We start from the raw sequence: 18,457 nt of genomic DNA on the forward strand, positions 1-18,457 counted from the left end.
CTTTGCCTGAATTTAGAAATATACAGATTTTAATTTATATTGAAATGTTGATACAGACTATATGTGCAAGAAAATATATAGCACGTTTTGTAAATCATTTAGAATAGGTATGTGCATTTAAATAAAATCTCTGTCTTTTTTATTCTAAGTATAAACATAATTATAGCTAATATTTATAATTATGCTTAATTTTTATTTTTCAAAGTAGATATCTATTTGATTAATATAACATTGCACTGGCAGTTTTGTTACACTCCATACCATTTTGAGCTTGTGAAATTGTTTTTAGAATACCAAATAATTCAGTGTCTGAGCAAATTCTACTCTATTGGTAAAATTTACTAGTTTCATCATTCAATTCCATCTAGCTTGAACCACTAGGTTTTAAGGTAATTTATTTGTTTTATGATGAGAACCTTGAAAAGATAGTTCAGCAAAATAACTTACCCTATCTGATGTCTAACTTAAAGGTATTGGATAGCATGCTGAAACTGAAAATAAGAGTTAAAAATGTTTTCTTGAAATTAATCACTTTGATACATCATTTCTGTAGTATCTCCAGTAGATTTAATAATGTGAAATCACTCTAAAATAGTTTTTCTTCCTTCCTTCTCTTTGCCAACATCTCTCCTAACATAAATGATGGATGTCTGATATACAGTAGAATTAACAATTGTGGGAGAGAATAAAGCAATAATAATGCAAAAGTAGGCAGAACCATGGTACTCAAATACCTTGGCATTTGAAATCAAAGTATCCAGCTGGGCCAAAAAGGGTGTATCAACTGTGTATGAAATATCATGAGCGAGGACAGGAGGGTGAAAAATGGCATTTAGCAGAGTCAAACAAATATCTCAAGAAGATTTCATAATGGATATGTTACCATATATTTAGAACTCCCTCTAGCCCTGATACTTTCCCATAAACTAATTGGCTATCTTAAGAGGTTTTTTTTTTTTTTTTTTAAATCACTAAATGTTCACAGTAGGACACACTTCAAAGGAAAAGTAAAACAATTAAATTTCAGGAAAAATAATGAGAGCAGCTCAGTGGGAGTATCTAGAGAAGATGAACCACTGAGGACATGTTTCCTGTACCTGCTATTATTATGACTTGATTCCATTTAATTGTACCCCCCCCTTTTTTAAAAGATTTATTTATTTTTATTTATACAAGCACTGGGTACAGTCAGAAGCGCAGAAGGGTGAGAGAATTCACCAGAGCCAGAGCGGGGAGCAGAGCAGGCAGAAGGACCCAAGTACACTGCTGAGGGGAGCAGCAGGAGGCAGGAGAGGTCTGCGCACCATGTGGGACCCTCCTCTGGTGGCCGGGGAGCAGCCGGGGATCGAACTGGCGCAGCAGAGGCTGCGGGCAGCTTTGCAACCCAGCCCTCAACCGCTGCGCCACTGGGGAGGCCCCAAATTGTACCCACTTTTGTACATTCTTGCAGTATAATCCAATTGGTAAATTTGTTTTAAAGTCAAAACTAGAGTAGGAAGATTGCCTTTATTGACAAAAGTACCACAGTTGATATATTTGAGGAGATTTGAAAAATTTGAGCATCAACAAAAGAAGTGTAAATTAGGCAGGTATAAATGACAAATGCTCACCTCACAGACTATATTTCAGGTATCATTAAAGTAAAATGAACACTCAAGCATAAGTAGGACATATTTTCCTAAAACTATGAGTGTGTTAGTGTCAACCTTTAAATCTTTCTATTAGAGTTTAATATCATTTGTGAGGAGGGAACCATGTGGAAATATTCAATGTTTGGTAGAGTGTTAACAAGATTTGATTTTTTTTTTTTTTTTACTCCAAACTGAAGTGAGCTATGTATTGAATTTAATCACTTGTAACTTTAGTAGCAAAATCAAATAGAATAGGGCATCCCTGGCGGCGCAAGGGGTTAAGCACAGCGCTATGAAGTTATCTGGAAGCCTCTGCTGCATAAGTTCGATCCCCAGCCCGTCAGGGAACAACCCACAAGGCACAGCAGACCTCTCCTGACTCCCCACTGCTCCCCTCAGCAGTGATTTTCAGTCAGTCTGCCTGTTCTGCTCCCCACTCTGTCTCTGGTGAATCCTCTCACCTTCCTGCACCTCTGGCCTATATCCCAGTTCTTGTATGCATAAATAAACAAATCTTTAAAAAAATCAAATAGAGTAACAGAGTAAAAGATGAATGTAGTATCACATGGTATCAAGGTTAAAATTTAAACTGTTATCATAATCCATCCATTAAGAAGCTTATCTAATCTAAACACTGTCATATATATCCTAGTTGTCTCTGCCCTAGAGCAGTACTGTCCAATAAATGTCTCTGCAATGATGTAAGCATCTGTATCTGCATTGTTCACATGTAGCTATTCAGCTGTTAAACCTAATGTGACTGAGATATTCATTTTTATTTTATTTTAGCTAATTTAATTTTAATAGTTTCAAAGTATATTGACTACAGTATTGTAATTCAAATACTTTTTAGTTGTGGTAGAGGTGGTAACATTGGTTTGCATCATTTGTGTATTCAAAGTACAGGATATACCCTCCCAGGTTTGTTATCATGCTACACTCACCACCAAGACACCCAGTGTCCACCACCAGAGTCCTTTGTGCTCTCTCCCAATTTGCTGGTGACCCTCTCCTTCCCTTTCTGCTAGCCTCAGTTCAATAGTTAGCTTTGTAGAATTAGTTCTTAGTTTGGCTTTATCTGACCTTATGTTTGGCTTCTCTATATTCCACATATAAACAACATCATCCAGTATTTGTATTTCTCCTGACTTATTATGCTTTACATAATCCCTTTAACACAACCCCCTTGACTTTTGTTGCAAAAGTTTATTTTTTTTATAGCTAAGTAATATCTCAGTGTGTGTGTGTGTGTGTGTGTGTGTGTGTGTGTGTGTGTGTTACATCTTCTCAATCCACTCATCTGTATTGGGGCATTTATGTTTTTTCCAACATATATATTATAAATTGTGCTGCAATAGTATTACATGTTTCCAAACTTGGAGTGTTTATTTTCATCTGATGAACAAATCAACAGTATACCCATATAAGGGAAAAAAAAAGTATTTTCTAAGATTTTGAGAAATATTGCAAGAATAAGTGATGGATATTATCTGTTTTGAGTTGCATCCAATAGATTCCACACTAACAAGATTTTACAGAACAAAATATTAAGGGATACAAATATCATAGCTTGTCTCTGATTCTTAGGCACTGGATTCTAGAAACTTTGTTACAATTCCTTCCAAAGAGGGATCCCTGACTGTCACCTTCACCTTAACGAATTCTGTACAGATCCTGCATTTTTATGTCATTTTGTAATAATCTTTCCTGTGAATATCCTGCCTTTGTGAATGCTAAACTGCATGATAACATCCCAGTCATAAGTAAATGTAGGTGATAGGGGTTTCTGTGTTCTATTATGGAAGGCACAGATACATAAGATGAGTATTAAAAAGTTGACACATTCCTTCAAATCACTAAAGTTCTCAAAATATGAGAGCAAGTAGAATTTCTTATAGCATCAGATATATCCAGACAAACATTCCGATAGGTATGCAAACATCTTTTAACTTACAAAAGCTCAATTACATATATTTTGTAAAAAAGAGAGAGTAATGGGAAATTTTTAAAATGTACTACATGTTCTGCTGACAAATTTACTTGCAGTTCTATTCAATAAGTGTATGTCCTGGACTGGCAGGCTATATGAATCCTTCCTGATAGTATCTCTGATTGTTTCCAGTAGCTCTCAATATGAAGTGTCTTACAACTGTGATTACCACTACTGTTTAAAGATAAGTATTTTATTCTATTTTGTTCCTATATAGGAGTTAACTACACAGAGACATTTGATTTTTTTCTTACAGACATTTCATTTGTCTTCAAATTATTTTGTTGATTGAGAGAAATTTTGTCATTTCTGCAGACTCAGATGATGCAGATAATCTGGTGTATTAAAATTAACAAGTTTCAAAGTTTTGGCTCTTTCCAGTCAAGGTTCTGTCTTTGGTATATACTACATCTAGTTTTAAAATGTAAAATTTAATGGCATTCTGGATTAATTAAAATTAAATCCTAGTCATGTTCTTTAGCTTTCCCTGCTTTCTGACTGCAGGAGATGAGCTCTTCTTTATATGCTACCTGGAGACTATTTCACATGGTCTTTGGTCTTAAGTGGATAATTAATCATCCTCATTCTGTCATTGTATTTTCAAATCATTAGTTATCCCTACCAAAACCCATCACATTGCATCATTCTTAAAATCACTATTCTCACATAATTTCCAAACATTTGGTACATACCAACTCCCAGGATAGTTTTCTTCCCCTAGAACTCTATTTCAGTTTACTCTTACTAGAGAAAATTTTACTGTTACATGAGTTATTTGTAATCTACCACACTCCAAGGATGGGGATTTTCATTGTCTGGAATGCAGCAAGTAACCCAGCTCCAGAATCTCACTATTTTGTCAATTTTCTCAGGCCATTTGTGACACCAGTAATTGTACTTCTGTTACCCCTAAAGCAGACTCTAATATAGATTATCTTGGAGAATATGTATTAGAAAGTGCCTCCAGAACCAATATATGTTCATGTATGTATGTTGTCTTCTCATATGCCTATATTCTTCCTCTGTGTGAGTGTGTGTGTGTGTTGTGTATATGCTTGTTTGTAGAGATAATTTGTGGCTTGAGAATATTATATTTGACTCCAGAGAATATGTAAACTTTTAACAAGAAAATGAGGGCACTAGCAATTCAGAATCATATCAATCCAATTTCTATAATTGACAGAATTAACAACTGAGCAGTGAACTGTGTAGAGTACTTTATACCTCAGTTCATTCTACATTGTGGGTGGGGATTTTCAAATTCCCTGCTGAAAGTAGAGTTCATCAGTTCCTATTTGTCAGGCTATGGAGGCTATGGCCTACAAATTTTTTTTTTTTTCCTCTCTGGATCCACAAGAATGATAAATATCTTACTTCAACCTCTCACACTGTCAATGTCTTCTGTGGAATATGGAAATGTCTTCAGGTGTGAAATATACCCAAATGTTTAGCTCACTTCTCTAGATTTCTACTTTACCTTCTGATCCCCAAATAATGGCCTGGTAATTCCTTTCTTTTTTTTTTTTTAACTCTATGAGGTCTTCAAGCTCATTTTTCATGTTTTGTCCAACTTTCCTGATAATTTTCAGAAAATAGTTTTATGCAAATTATTTAATCCACTATTAACAGAAGTTAAAATTGGTATCTTTCAAAGCTTATATTATAAATATCTTTGCAGGCACTAATCATAACAACTTTTAGATGAAAATGTTTTTGAAAACATAAACATTTTAATGAAAGTACAGATGTGACAGAATACATATTTTGAAGATTATAATCTGCAATGTACATACTAAGATTTCTCCTGAAATTTTATGTATATATTTAGCATATATCCAAACAGAAAAAAAAATGTTACAAGTAACATACATTTTTATTGTATTTATTTTTATTAAGGTAAATTGAGTTGCAACATTGTATGCAAATCAAATTCACAGCATCAAACTCCTTAGATGCATGTTACCAGATCACTTATACCAACAAAGTACCCTACCCCCAGTTTTCCAATGTATTGTGTTGTGTCCCCTCCCTTTATTGTTTCCCCTCTCTCTCCCTATTTTGTAGCCCCAAATCCACAGTCAGATTTCTAGGGTTTGTTATTGGTTTGATATTTTCTGACCTTTTGTTTTGTGTCTCTACATCCCACATGTAAGTAAAATTATCCCGTATTTGTCATTCTTCTTCTGACTTATTTTGCTTAGCATTATCCCCTCTACTTCCACTTATGTTGCAAATGGCAAGCGTTTATCATTTTTTATAGCTAAGTAATATTCTATTGTGTTTATATCCCACATGTTTCTAATCAACTCTTCTGCCCTTGGCCATTTAGACTTTTTTCCTATTTGCTATTGTAAATGGTGCTGCAATGAGCAAAACAGTGTATGTTTCCCTTTTAATTAATGTTTTTCTACCCTTCATATGCTGCTGAATCATATGGTAGTTATATTTTTAACATATTCAGAAATCTCTATGCTGTTTTCCATACAGTCTGGATCAGTCTACATTCCGCAGTCTGTGTGGTTTCCTATTTTGCCACATCCTCATCAAACTTCTTGTTTCTAATCGATATTATTATATGAGCCACTTACACAGGTGTGAAATGGTATCTCATTGAGATTTTGATTTGCATTTCCCTGATGATAAGTGATGAGCATTTTTTCACGTGCCTGTTAGCCTTCTGTATGTCACCTTGAATTAGTGTCTATTTAGATCTTCTGTACATTTATTCATTAGGTTCTTTTTTTTCTTCTTGTTATTGTTGATTCACATAACAGCTTTATACATTATTTGTCTTGAATGTCAGCCCCTTGTCAGATATATAAGGTTCAAATATTTTCTTCCATTCACAATGGTGTCTTTTGGTTGTACTACAGTTTCTTCCACTGTTCAAGAGCTTTTCAGTTTGATAGTCTTATTTGTTTATATTTACTTTTGTATCTCTTTCATTGTGACAAGTTCACAGACATAATTGAAACTAATGTGGTGCACTGTTTTGTGTATGTTTTCTTCAATTATTTTATTGTTTTGATTTTTTAAGACTTATTTATTTTATGCATACAAGAACTGGGGTACAGGCCAGAGGTGCAGACAGTGAGCAGAGACAGCGTGGGAGACAGAACAGGAGGACTGACTGAAATACACTGCTGAGGGGAGCAGCGAGCAAGAAGTCTGCTGCGCCATGTGGATAACTCACTGGCCAGCCAGGGATGAAACTCCTGCTGCAGTGGCTGCAGATAGCTTCACAGTGCTGTGCTTAACCCCTTGTGCCCCCAGGGAAGCCCTATTGTTTTGATTTTACTTCCATGTTTTAAATACATTTTAATTACATGTTTTTAGTTAATTTTTGTGTAAGGTTCATGATGATGATCTAGTGTTGATTTTTTGCATGTAACACTCCAGTTTTCCCAGTACTACTTTTTTTCTTTTTCACTTGAAATTTCACCTTTTTTATTTTATATTTTTTATTTTATTTTATATATATTTTACATCATTTTTTCATTTTTGCACAATGTATGCATTTTCATCTTGGTTATATTCCCCAAACAATTCTCACCCAATGCTTTCAAGCCTACACTTCTGTTGATTCCCCAAGGCAGGCACAAAAACAAAACACAACAAAAGAAGCACAAACAAACATCCAAAACACATCCTGGACAGACTGAGTTCACTGTGGCTATTCACAATTTTTTTCAATGCACTGTAAGCATGGGGTCAGCGTTTGCACAGCCAAGAAGGGTCTCTGTGTCAACTCTCTGATGCCCATGGACTAGGGCTCTGCTGAAAGAGGCTACTGGTGATAATATTACCGGAGGCTCTGCACTCTCCCACTGAGGAGGAAATAGGGCACCATAAATCACTACAGATCCAGGCCTGTACTTTTCTTGACTTCCCAAGGTCCACACAAAAATTCCCACCGGGGCAGACTGAGCTCACTGTGGCCATTTGAAGTTTCTTTTTATGCCCTCTAAGCACAGGCTGGAGGTTGCATAGGGGAGAAGAGACAGGTAGTTTCCCCAGTTCCCAGGATGGGTACAGACAATCCTCGTTGCTCAGAGATGGCCCAGCAGATAAACAAGTGGCTCTGTACTGCTGAAACCAGCCACCAGCCACTGGTGGCCTTTATTGAATGGTTTAATAGGACATGATCTTGCTGAAATGTGTGTACTCTCCCTTTTAGGCTACTCTTGATTTACTGTTGCTCAGTCTTTGCTGCCCTTTTTTATGGTTTCTGACTGTCCTTCTTGCTAAGACACTGGTCCTCATGTCTCCAGTACTGCTCCAATTGTGGCTATTCCCTGTAGACACTTATCTTCATTGTCCCTATAGGAATGATGACACAGGGTCCTGTCTGTCTGCTGCCTTCCCCAAGCCCCCTTGGAATGGACATTTTGTATGGTTGAAAGCTAACTATTCTATAGCTATAATTTCCTATATATAAAGTTAAATTTCATTTTCATAACAAATTTTGAAAAAGTTTCAAGTAAATAATAAAAAGAGGTTGTAAGGAAATAACACTCTGATGTAATGATTTTCTCTGTTAGAAAGAGATAAAGATATTTTTTAAACTTTTTAAAATTTTTAGAAGATTTATTTATTTATATAAGAACTGGGGTACAGGTCAGAGGTGCGGGAGGGTGAGAGGATTCACCAGAGACAGAGCAGGGAGTAGAACAGGCAGACAGACCAAAGACACTGCTGAGGGGAGCAGCGGGTGAGACAGGAGAGGTCTGCAGCACCATGTGGGAATCTCCCTGACTGACAGGGAATCGAACATGCATTGCAGAGGCTGCAGACAGCTTTACATCATGGTGTTCAAACCACTGCACCACTGGGGAGGCCTCAGAAAGAGATATATTTCTTTCCTGAGATTGTTGTAGAATATAGTGTCTATAAAAGTAATACAGGGATACAGGGGATAGTCTCTGACATTTTTGTCTTCCTGTGGTGCATAAGGAAAAAAAAATTGCTGACTTACAGGCAAGTTTTTGTTGTCAACTAATATGCCTTACCTAAGTTCAAAAACACTACCATTTAAAGGGATTAAAATGCAAGTAGTAAAAAAAATGCAAGTGGCTCATCAGTTTCAGGAAACAAAATGTTAATGAAAGCATAACTTTTGAAGGAGAATAAAGCAACAAAGAAAACACACAATTGTTGCTTAAAACATCTGAGGTATTTGCTGATTCTTGTAAAGTGAAGGAACTTTATATATGCCATGTAAGTTACTTGACTTTGATGCTGTAGATGATGAAGTTTTTAGGGTTTTGAAGAAACAGGTAATCTCTGTTACACCTGAAACTGAAATACAATGAGAAATTAATGTAAGAATCATATTCCACATAATTTCAGAGGCAGGGTACCTCATTCCATCCATATTCCTCATTTTTTCGTAGTGGTCTTTCAATATTATCTGCTTCAAAATCCTTTTATAAAGCTGCTCAGATTCTCTGGAGACCTCAGAATAGAAACCCAGAACATATCCACTGACCTTTTAGCCCTATTCCTAAATTTATTTTGTTTTGTTTCAATTTGGGAGAATATACTTTTCTTACATAGATCATGATCTCTCTGAGGGTTACATCTTCTTATAGATAATTCAGTAGGATAAAAGAGCTAAAATGCAGTTATCTCATTCATTTCATAACCTACTGGGAACCAGCAAGACTAAATGATATATCTAAACAGCACACGCAGCCTGTGGCAGAACGAGAAGAGAATAACTGACTGAAAAGTTCATTCGACTGTGTACTTTGTACTCTCCATGGGGACATGGTTTTGCCACTAATACTCGCACATAACCACACTCACATTTGGTATCTTCTGTTAATTTTAATTTTTTTTATTAATAGATACATTTTTCTTTTTTTAAAGATTTATTTATTTATGCATACAAGAACTGGGGTACAAGCCAGAGGTATGGGGGGTGAGAGGATTCACCAGAAACAGAGTGGGAAACAGAACAGGCAGACTGACTGAAACAAACTGCTGAGGGGAGCAGTGGGTGAGTCAGGAGAGGTCTGCTGTGCCATGTGGGTAGCTCCCTGGCTGGGGATTAAACCCATGCTGCAGTGGCTCTGGACAGCCCCTGGACAACCCCATAGGCTGCATCTCAACCCTTGCACTACCAGGGGAGGTCCTTAATAGATACTTTTAAGAACAAATTCAGATGTATGGAAAAATAAACCAAATTGTACAGAGAATTTCCTTAGCCCCCCTCCCACATACACAGATTCATCCATTATTACCATCTTACGTTACTATAGTACGTTTGTTATAATTAATGGGCCGATATTTAGACATTACTATTATTAAAATTTATAGTATAGTCATGCTTAGTTGTTACTTAATATCTTTTATCTGATTCAAAAGGCTGGTGAGGATACCACATTCCATTAGTTCCGTGTGCCTTAATTTCCTTATGGCTGTTAAAGTTTCTCAGGCCTTCTCTGTTTTAAGTTTATTTATTTATATATATTTTGCATCACTGTTCCTTTTTATTTTTTTTAATAAAATTTCACTTTATTTTTATACAAGAACTGGGGTGCAGGCCAGAGGAGCGGGAGGGTGAGAGGATTCACCAGAGACAGAGTGGGGAGCAGAACAGGCAGAAGGACCGAAATACACTGCTGAGGGGAGCAGCAAGGGAGGCAGGAGAGGTCTGTTGTGCCATGTGGGTACCTCCCTGGCCAGCCAGGAATCGAACCTGTGCTGAAGAGGCTGTGGTCAGTCTCACAGCTCTGCGCTCAACCCACTGCAACAGAGGGGAGGCCTGCACTGTTCCTTTTTAAACAATGTTTGCTCCCCCCCCACCCCCCAGGTGTAGGTCCCACAGAATTTCCACTACCAGTTCACCCGTGCACCATCACCACAGTCCCCTGTGCTCCTCCCTCCCTCCCTCCCTCAGTCTTTCCAATTCCTCTCCCTACCTCTCACTTGCAGGATGTCTCTGGTTTATAATTGTCTGTTTGTTTTTGTTTTGTTATGTTGTGTTTTGTATTTTTATTAATTTTCCACCGATGTCTTATTTGGTTCCCTTATATTCCTCCTATAAGTGAAACCATCCGATATTTTTCTTTTTTTCCTTCTGACTTATTTCACTTAGCATAATTCCTTCTCTGTCTTTTGATGACCCTCACAGTTTTGATTACTTGTTAGAGCTATGATAAGATAGTCCTTTATTGATGATATTTTTTTTCTCATGATAAGACAGATATGTTTGTGGGGTTGTTGAGGGGGTGGTGGGGATGAGAATCTTATACAGCTAAAGTATTGTTTTTGTCACATCATATCAAGGCTAAATTCTAACTAACTAATTTATGGCAACTCATTTGACCTTGGTCACTTGGCTGAAGTATTTTTTGCCAAATATGCTTGTTAAAGTCACTCTTTTTTTTTTTTTTTTCCCACCCATATCCGAAATGTACTCTTTGGAAGGAAGTGAAAATACAAGTACACAACTAATAACTGGAGGGTTATGTTCTTCAACCAAGGAGTATCTGCAGTGGGTGAGTGGGTGAGAGGATTCACCAGAGAGAGAGGAGAGCAGAACAGGCAGACCTACTGAAATACACTGCTGAGGGGAGCAGCGGGCCAGACAAGAGAGGTCTGCTGTGCCATGTGGGTTAGCTCCCTTGCGAGGGCCGGTGGGGGGGGGTAGTCAAACTCAGGCCACGGTGATGATAATGATGGGACTTAACCCCTAGGCTACCAGGGAAGCCTGATTGCATAATTATTAAGTTTATTGTTGAGTCTAAGTGAATGAAAGTGAAATCCCAAGGGCTCAAAGATAAATTTCAAGATCCAGGGTAAATTACAGAGAATCCAAATACAAAACTTGAGTTTAAAATGGGTATGGGGCCTCCCTGGTAGTGCAGTGGGTTGAACACAGAGCTGTGAAGCTGTCTGCAGCCTCTGCAGCACAGGTTTGATTCCTGGCTGGCCAAGGAGATACCCATATGGTGCAGCAGACCTCTTCTGCCTCACCCGCTGTTCTCCTCAGCAGGGTCTTCGGTCTGTTTGCCTGTTCTGCTCCCGCTCTGCCTCTGGTGAATTCTCTAACCCTCCTGCACCTCTGGCCCATACCCTAGTTCTTGTATAAATGAATAAATCTTTAAAAAAAATTTAAAAAATTAAAATAAAATGGTTACATTAATGGGAATGTTTGGAAAAATTCCTTCTTTCTAAGTTTTTTGGAAGAGTTTGAGAAGGATAGTATTAATTCATCTTTAAAGATTTTGTAGAACTCACTAATAAAACTCTGTTCTTTGATTGTTAATTTTTGACAGAATTTTGATTCTTGTTTCAATTTTCCTTGCTTGAAGTTTGTTGTTCATGTTTTCTATTCCTTATTCAGCCTCAGAAGATTATACACCTCTAAGAAATGGCCCATTTCTTCTTAGGTTATTCAATTTATTGGCATGTAGATGTTTTGGGAACTCTTTTATGATCCTCTGTATTTTTTAAGATGTCTGTTACTGCTTCTCTTTTATATGATTCTATTAGAATTTTCTCCCTCTTTTTCTTTGTGAGCTAGCTAGAAATTTTTCATTTTTTCTCATTATTCTTTTTTTTTTTTTTTTTAATAGAGGCATGTTTTTATTTATTTGTTTGTTTGTTTGTTTTGTTTATACATGCACCGGGTACAGTCAGAAGCGCGGGAGGGTGAGAGAATTCACCAGAGCCAGAGCGGGGAGCAGAGCAGGCGGAGGGACCGAAGCACACTGCTGAGGGGAGCAGCGGGCGGCAGGAAAGGTCTGCACGCCATGTGGGACCCTCCTCCGGTGGCCGGGGAGCAGCCGGGGATCAAACCGGCGGCGCAGAGGCCTCGGGCAGCTTCGCAACCCAACGCTCAACCGCTGCGCCACCGGGGAGGCCCTCTCATTATTCTTAAGAACTATCTTGTGATATCACTAGCCACTGCTGCATGAGTTCGATCCCTGTCCCGGGAGCAACCCACATGGTACAGTAGACCTCTCCTGACTAGTCTGCTGCTCCCCTCAACAGTGTATTTCAGTAAATCCACCTGTTCAGCTCTCCGCTGTGTCTTTGGTGAATCCTCTCACCCCCTGCACCTCTGGCCTGCATCCCAGTTCCTATATGCATAAATAAATAAAATAAACCTATAATTTTTATTACTTTCTTCCTTCTACTGGATTTTGGTTTTGTGTGTTGTCCCTTGTGTAGTTGTTTAAGATATAAGGTCATATTATTTATTTATTTGAGTTCTTTCTTGTTTTTAGTGTGGATGTGCATTACTATATTCTTCCCTCTTAATACTGCCTTTGCTCTGTCCCATATGTTCTGATAATTTGAATCTTCATTTTCATTGTCTCCAGTTGTTTTGAAACTCTTATGATTTTATTATTAATCCCATCGTCATTCAGTAGGATGCTGTTGAGTCCCCACATACAAAAGGTTTTTACTTCTTTCTTTTTGTGGTTGTTGTTTTAATTTGATACCATTATGATACTTGTAATTTCAATCTCCATGCACTTATAAACTTCCCAAGATGGTCTAATAGGCATCCCCAATATGTCCTTCCTGTACTTATTGTGTGACTTTATGTGTTGTCTACCATGCATCCTTGAGAAGAATATCTACACAACATTTTGGGGGCATGCAGAGAATTAACATTGTTAAAATAGCCATTCTAGTCAAAGCATCATACAGATTCAGTGCAGTCCATATCAAAGATCATTCTTCAAGTAAATAGAACAAATATTACTAAAACTTAAAGGTAACAAAAAAGGCAGCAAATAACCAAAACAATCCTGATTAAAAATGTGGAAGACCCTATAGCCTTAAATTATATACTGTGTTATAAACCAATGCTGCCACAAGTAAGTAAAAAAAAAAAAACAAGATAAAATTAAATTAGTGAATAAATATTGAACACTGTAAAAGGAGTTGGAGTCAAGGATAAAAATTATTTTGGTAACTTACTTAACTGCAGGTGTCTGTATAACAAAGAAACAGAAATTATCCACTGTAATTGGTACATTTTATTTTGAGGTTCGGAAACTTGTCCCTATATCTCAAATGGATTTAAAGTTCAAGAGTGAAAGCGTTTAAAAACCTGATTTTCATTTTATTTGTTAGCTTGTATAATATTTGATAGCTATAAACATGTTCTGTCTTCCTTATAGAGGTTTTGGATGAATTGTTAAATGGTTTGTCTCCAGTGATACAAATACCAATTATGGAACACAAATATTATAATAGTGTAGTGCTGGCTTTCCACAACAGTTAGTAATAACTGACAAACCTTTACTCAGAGTACCCATATGCATTCATGAATTTTCCTCATAAAATCCAGTTTCACTTTAGCAACAATATATTAACTCTACATTCAACTTTCACAAAAAAAAAAAAAAAAAAACACTAAAAAATTTGAGTGGCACTTATAAAGAAATTCTAACAGAATTAGTTAGTCCTATTTTTATTAATTAAGGTTATTTATTATGTTATACTCCATCCAAGATGTTCAGATAGCCATCCCCAAGATGTCCTTCCTGAGATGTGTCACTTTATATTTGGATTATTTGAAGTTGAGCTCATTTGAGTTTCTCTCACAAGTAACACTTACCCCCCCATAGGAATTAATATTGGAATATTAACATTAACTCCTATAGGAATTAATATTGGAAGTATTATCCGGAATTTGTCTTTGACCAGAAATAACCTTTTTATCAGAAAACTCAATTCAGGGCCTCCCCGGTGGCGCAGCCGTTGAGCGCTGGGTTGCGAAGCTGCCCTCAGCCTCTGAAGCACCAGTTAGATCCCGGCCACGGGCGAGGGTCCCACATGGCGCACAAACCTCTCCTGCCGCCCGCTGCTCCCCTCAGGAGTGTACTTCGGTCCTTCTGCCTGCTCTGCTCCCCGCTCTGGCTCTGGTGAATTCTCTCACCCTCCTGCGCTTCTGACTGTACCCAGTGCTTGTGTAAATAAATAAATAAATCTTTAAAAAAAAAAAGAAAGGGAAAAAAAAGAAAACTCAATTTAAATGTCAGGACTAACATCTCATTACTGAGCATCTGTGGAATGTAAAAACAACAAAGCCAAGGAACAGATGAAAACAAATCAGAATGAATCTTTAAAACTGAATGCAGAACTGAAGTTATCAGAAAGGAGGGGATGGGGAGTGGTGACAGAGGGGAGGGGTGACCCAATTGACTATTAAGGAGCATTGCTGTGGCTTTGCTAGAGGGGGTGGTGTGGTAACATACATTTGTGGAGGTATAAACTTATATCCTTAAAACATATGCAATGTTGTAAACCAATATCACTTCAATAAGCATAAATTAAAAAAAAAATACTTCTCTAAAAGGAAATTGTTTACACAACTAATTAGTTGCCTTATTAATTTAGGTGATAATTGCATTCCTTATATCAATACAAGTGCAAATTCTTATACAAGCACCACTGTATTTTAATGAAAGAACTTTTAGAAATTGCTCTGATTCCTTAGCTTCTCTTCGTTAATTTATTGATATCATGGAGAAAAATGGAGTAAAGCCTAAGAGTTAAAATCTAAGGCTCTCTTTTCCTCTTCTTCCCAGTTCATTTGATGACCTTTACGTATATAAGTTTCTCCATCATAAATAATGGTAATAAAAATAGTTTACTAATCTTTAAAACTTATCATACCTTAAGCAATGCATTAAATATTTTACATTTAAACAATTTAATACTATAATGAATAAAATGCTATTATTTCTCCATTTTACGATTACAAACCCTGAAGCCCAGTGAAGTTAGGTAACAACATCAAGTTAATTCACTTGATAAGTAGGAAAGCTGTCACTCTGAATCACAAATATATAAAGAAAAAATAATTTTAATAATATTCTATTATGCTTTCAAGTTAGCCCTAATTATTTAACTCTTTATACAATGATAGAATAGTAAAGTAAATCTTATGTTAACACTAACAAAAAAGCAATTCATCCTAAAGGGTTCTGTTGTAGATTCATTATTGTATTTATAAAAACAGAATAACGCCAAGTATTTCTGCCTTGTATACAGTCTATGAAAAGCTGTTCTTTTTTTATACACAATATTTACTCTGCATCTCTTGTAGACAGGTACTATTTTAAATCTGAGCATATAGCAGTGAAAAAATGTATAAAAATAGCCTGCACATCTGGGGTAAAATAATAGTTAAGCAAATTAATCAGTGAAACATAGTAGATGATTTTGTAGTAGGTGGTAAAAAGAAAAGTGGTAAAAATGAAATGTGTGGTGAATAATGGTAAATTTTAAAATGGTAACTTCAGGTGCGATTACTAATGAGGTGACATTTAAGCAGAAACTTTAGGAGTGAGGTGTGGTATTGAGGCATGTGATTGGATCAAAAACTTTCCATGAAAAAGGGAACAGTAAATGTATGAGTCCTGATTTACGAGTGTACATGGATATTTGGAAAATATCAAAAAGAGAGTATGATTATGTTAGCATGATTGAGAGAAAGAGACATATACTATATGGGCATAGAGTTTATAAGGATCCATGTTCTGGTGTGTAGATCTCAGTTAGTTGGAGATAGGTGATCTAATTTGTTTGGACAGAATTTTTATGGATACTCTGAGTAACCTCTAATAAGAAAGATAGGAGGTCATGTATTTTGGAAAAAGGTGGAAGTGGTGGTAGAAGTGATGAGATGTGTTAAATTCATTACACTTACAATTATATTTATTGAAATTAAAGAATTGGGCCTCCCCTGGTGGCACAACTGTTGAGCGCTGGGCTGCGAAGCTGCTCGCAGTCTGCAGTGCCGGTTGGATCCCCGGCCACCGGCGAGGATCCCACATGGCCAGGCAGACCTCTCCTGCAGCTCCCGCTGCTCCCCTCAGTAGTGTATTTCGTCTCTCTGCCTGTTCTGCTCCCCACTCTGTCTCTGGTGAATTTGCGCACCCTCCCGTGCTTCTGACTATACCCAGTGCTTGCATAAATAAATAAATAAATCTATTTAAAAAAAATAAAAAAAAGAAAGTAAAGAATCAACAGTATGTCTTTAAAGATGGAATATAAGGTAAAGGAAGGAAAAGTTAGGGATGACTCCAGGATTTTCAGTGCTAGCAACTTGAAGAATGTTGTTACCTTTGAATGGAGAATCTTATAGAAAGATCTGATTTGAAGGAGATGAGAAGAATTTTGATTTGGGCCATTATAAATAGAGGGAATGCATACATATAAAGACAAGAGAAAATATAAGCACTAAATTCTTTCGACCCACACATCAGAGACAAGAAAAATTATCTGCAAAGGAGACTGAAAAGTTTAGTTACAAGAAAACCTGGAATATGAGACTTAGAAATAAAATGAAGATATTATTTCATTAAGGAGAGATTAAATCGAGTCTATCAAATGTTGCTAATATTTCAAGTAAGATGAGTATAGAGAATTGACCATTGGTTATAGTAATCTGGTCATTGATAATGCAACTTCAGAAGTGTGATAGGGATAAGATACTCTTAGAATGAGTCAAGTTGAATGAGAGTAGATAAATATAAAAGAGAATATAGAGAGCTCTTGAAAAATGTTTAAGCTATGATGATGTACAGATTGTTATAAATGAATCCTATGATGTTTTCATAGAACTAAAGAGATCAAAAGGCTGTGTGCCAATAATTATACATACAAAGAATATAATGAATTTAAGAGAGAGGAATGATTGCTTGAGTAATAGCCTTGAAAATATAAAATCAAAGTTAATTAGGGAATCATCTGGAATGACTATACAAAAAATAGTAAAAGACCAGAAAATTCCCTATTCCTTCTTACCAATTTTTTGTCCACTGTAAATTTCACAGAAAGGAAATATTTTCATTCATCTCAATCTGAATTGGAATAAATCCATCTTCTTATTTTACTTAGTTCATGATTAGTTTGGATATTTCCAAAAGAACAAGAGCAAATTATTTTAACTCAGTCTATTTGTAATGTATGAAAATTTTTTATCACTGTGATTCATTTGTGTAAAAGAGCATATTTTTGCTTGATTAGTAATGTCATAGGTCATAATTTGCATTAATCTCACTGACCTCAATGATAGAAATTTATATTTAGCTTTTATTCTTGATAAGATGCTAACAAATCAATGATTTATAAATTAACTGTTGATAAATTTTAAAAGGTAGTTAAGCCTTGAAATAACCTATAACAGAATCAAGTCCGAACTGAATTTAGCATTCTTTCTACCTCTTTAGTATAATACAGAGTATTGCACCAAATGCAATTTTCTAAAATGAAACTCATTCTTTACCTTTACTCTTATTCCAGGTATAATGCATAATTATTTTCCTTCAACTAGGAAACATACATGGTATACATAATGTGGTTCACACATAATGCACACAACATTGCAGAAAAAAAATGTAATGATTCTTGAATTACTGCTACTTAGACAACAAAGCATAGTCTTACCATAAAGTAATGAATCCTAAGAGTGAAGATCAGAATTTCCTTATCACATGAAGCATGAATAGTAATGTGCTTGTGCTTTTCTACTGTCTTCTATTCAATCATGCATTTCCATTAACTATATTTTTTCAGTACCAGGACCATGTTCCACAAAGAAAGAGTCTGTATTTGCCAATATGGCTTTGGACAAGTTACTTAACATATCTGAAACAGAAATTTCTATTCTATACAATAAGGATAATATCACCTTTCTTAGAAGTTTTCTAAGTGATTACACAGGGTAATCTGGCTACAGTACTTGCTACAGGGAATGGCTCTGGTAAAATGTCATGAAATAATTCATTTTCAGTCTTATACAAGTAATATTTTTGATTTTAAGAAATGTATTACATGTTGAGCACTTAGCATGTGCACA

At 36.2% G+C, this 18,457-nt stretch overlaps 1 protein-coding gene across 5 annotated transcripts in view; it reads left to right on the top strand.

The window, feature by feature from the left end:
- Positions 1-18,457, top strand: part of PCDH15 (protocadherin related 15) — a 1,524,279-nt gene that overhangs the window by 762,124 nt on the left and 743,698 nt on the right. The gene's annotated exons all lie outside the window — the stretch shown is intronic.

This window comes from Talpa occidentalis, unplaced genomic scaffold (genome assembly GCF_014898055.3).
Source record: "Talpa occidentalis isolate TD23 unplaced genomic scaffold, MPIMG_talOcc4v2.1 talOcc4.8, whole genome shotgun sequence".
NCBI classification, from domain to species: Eukaryota; Metazoa; Chordata; class Mammalia; order Eulipotyphla; family Talpidae; genus Talpa; species Talpa occidentalis.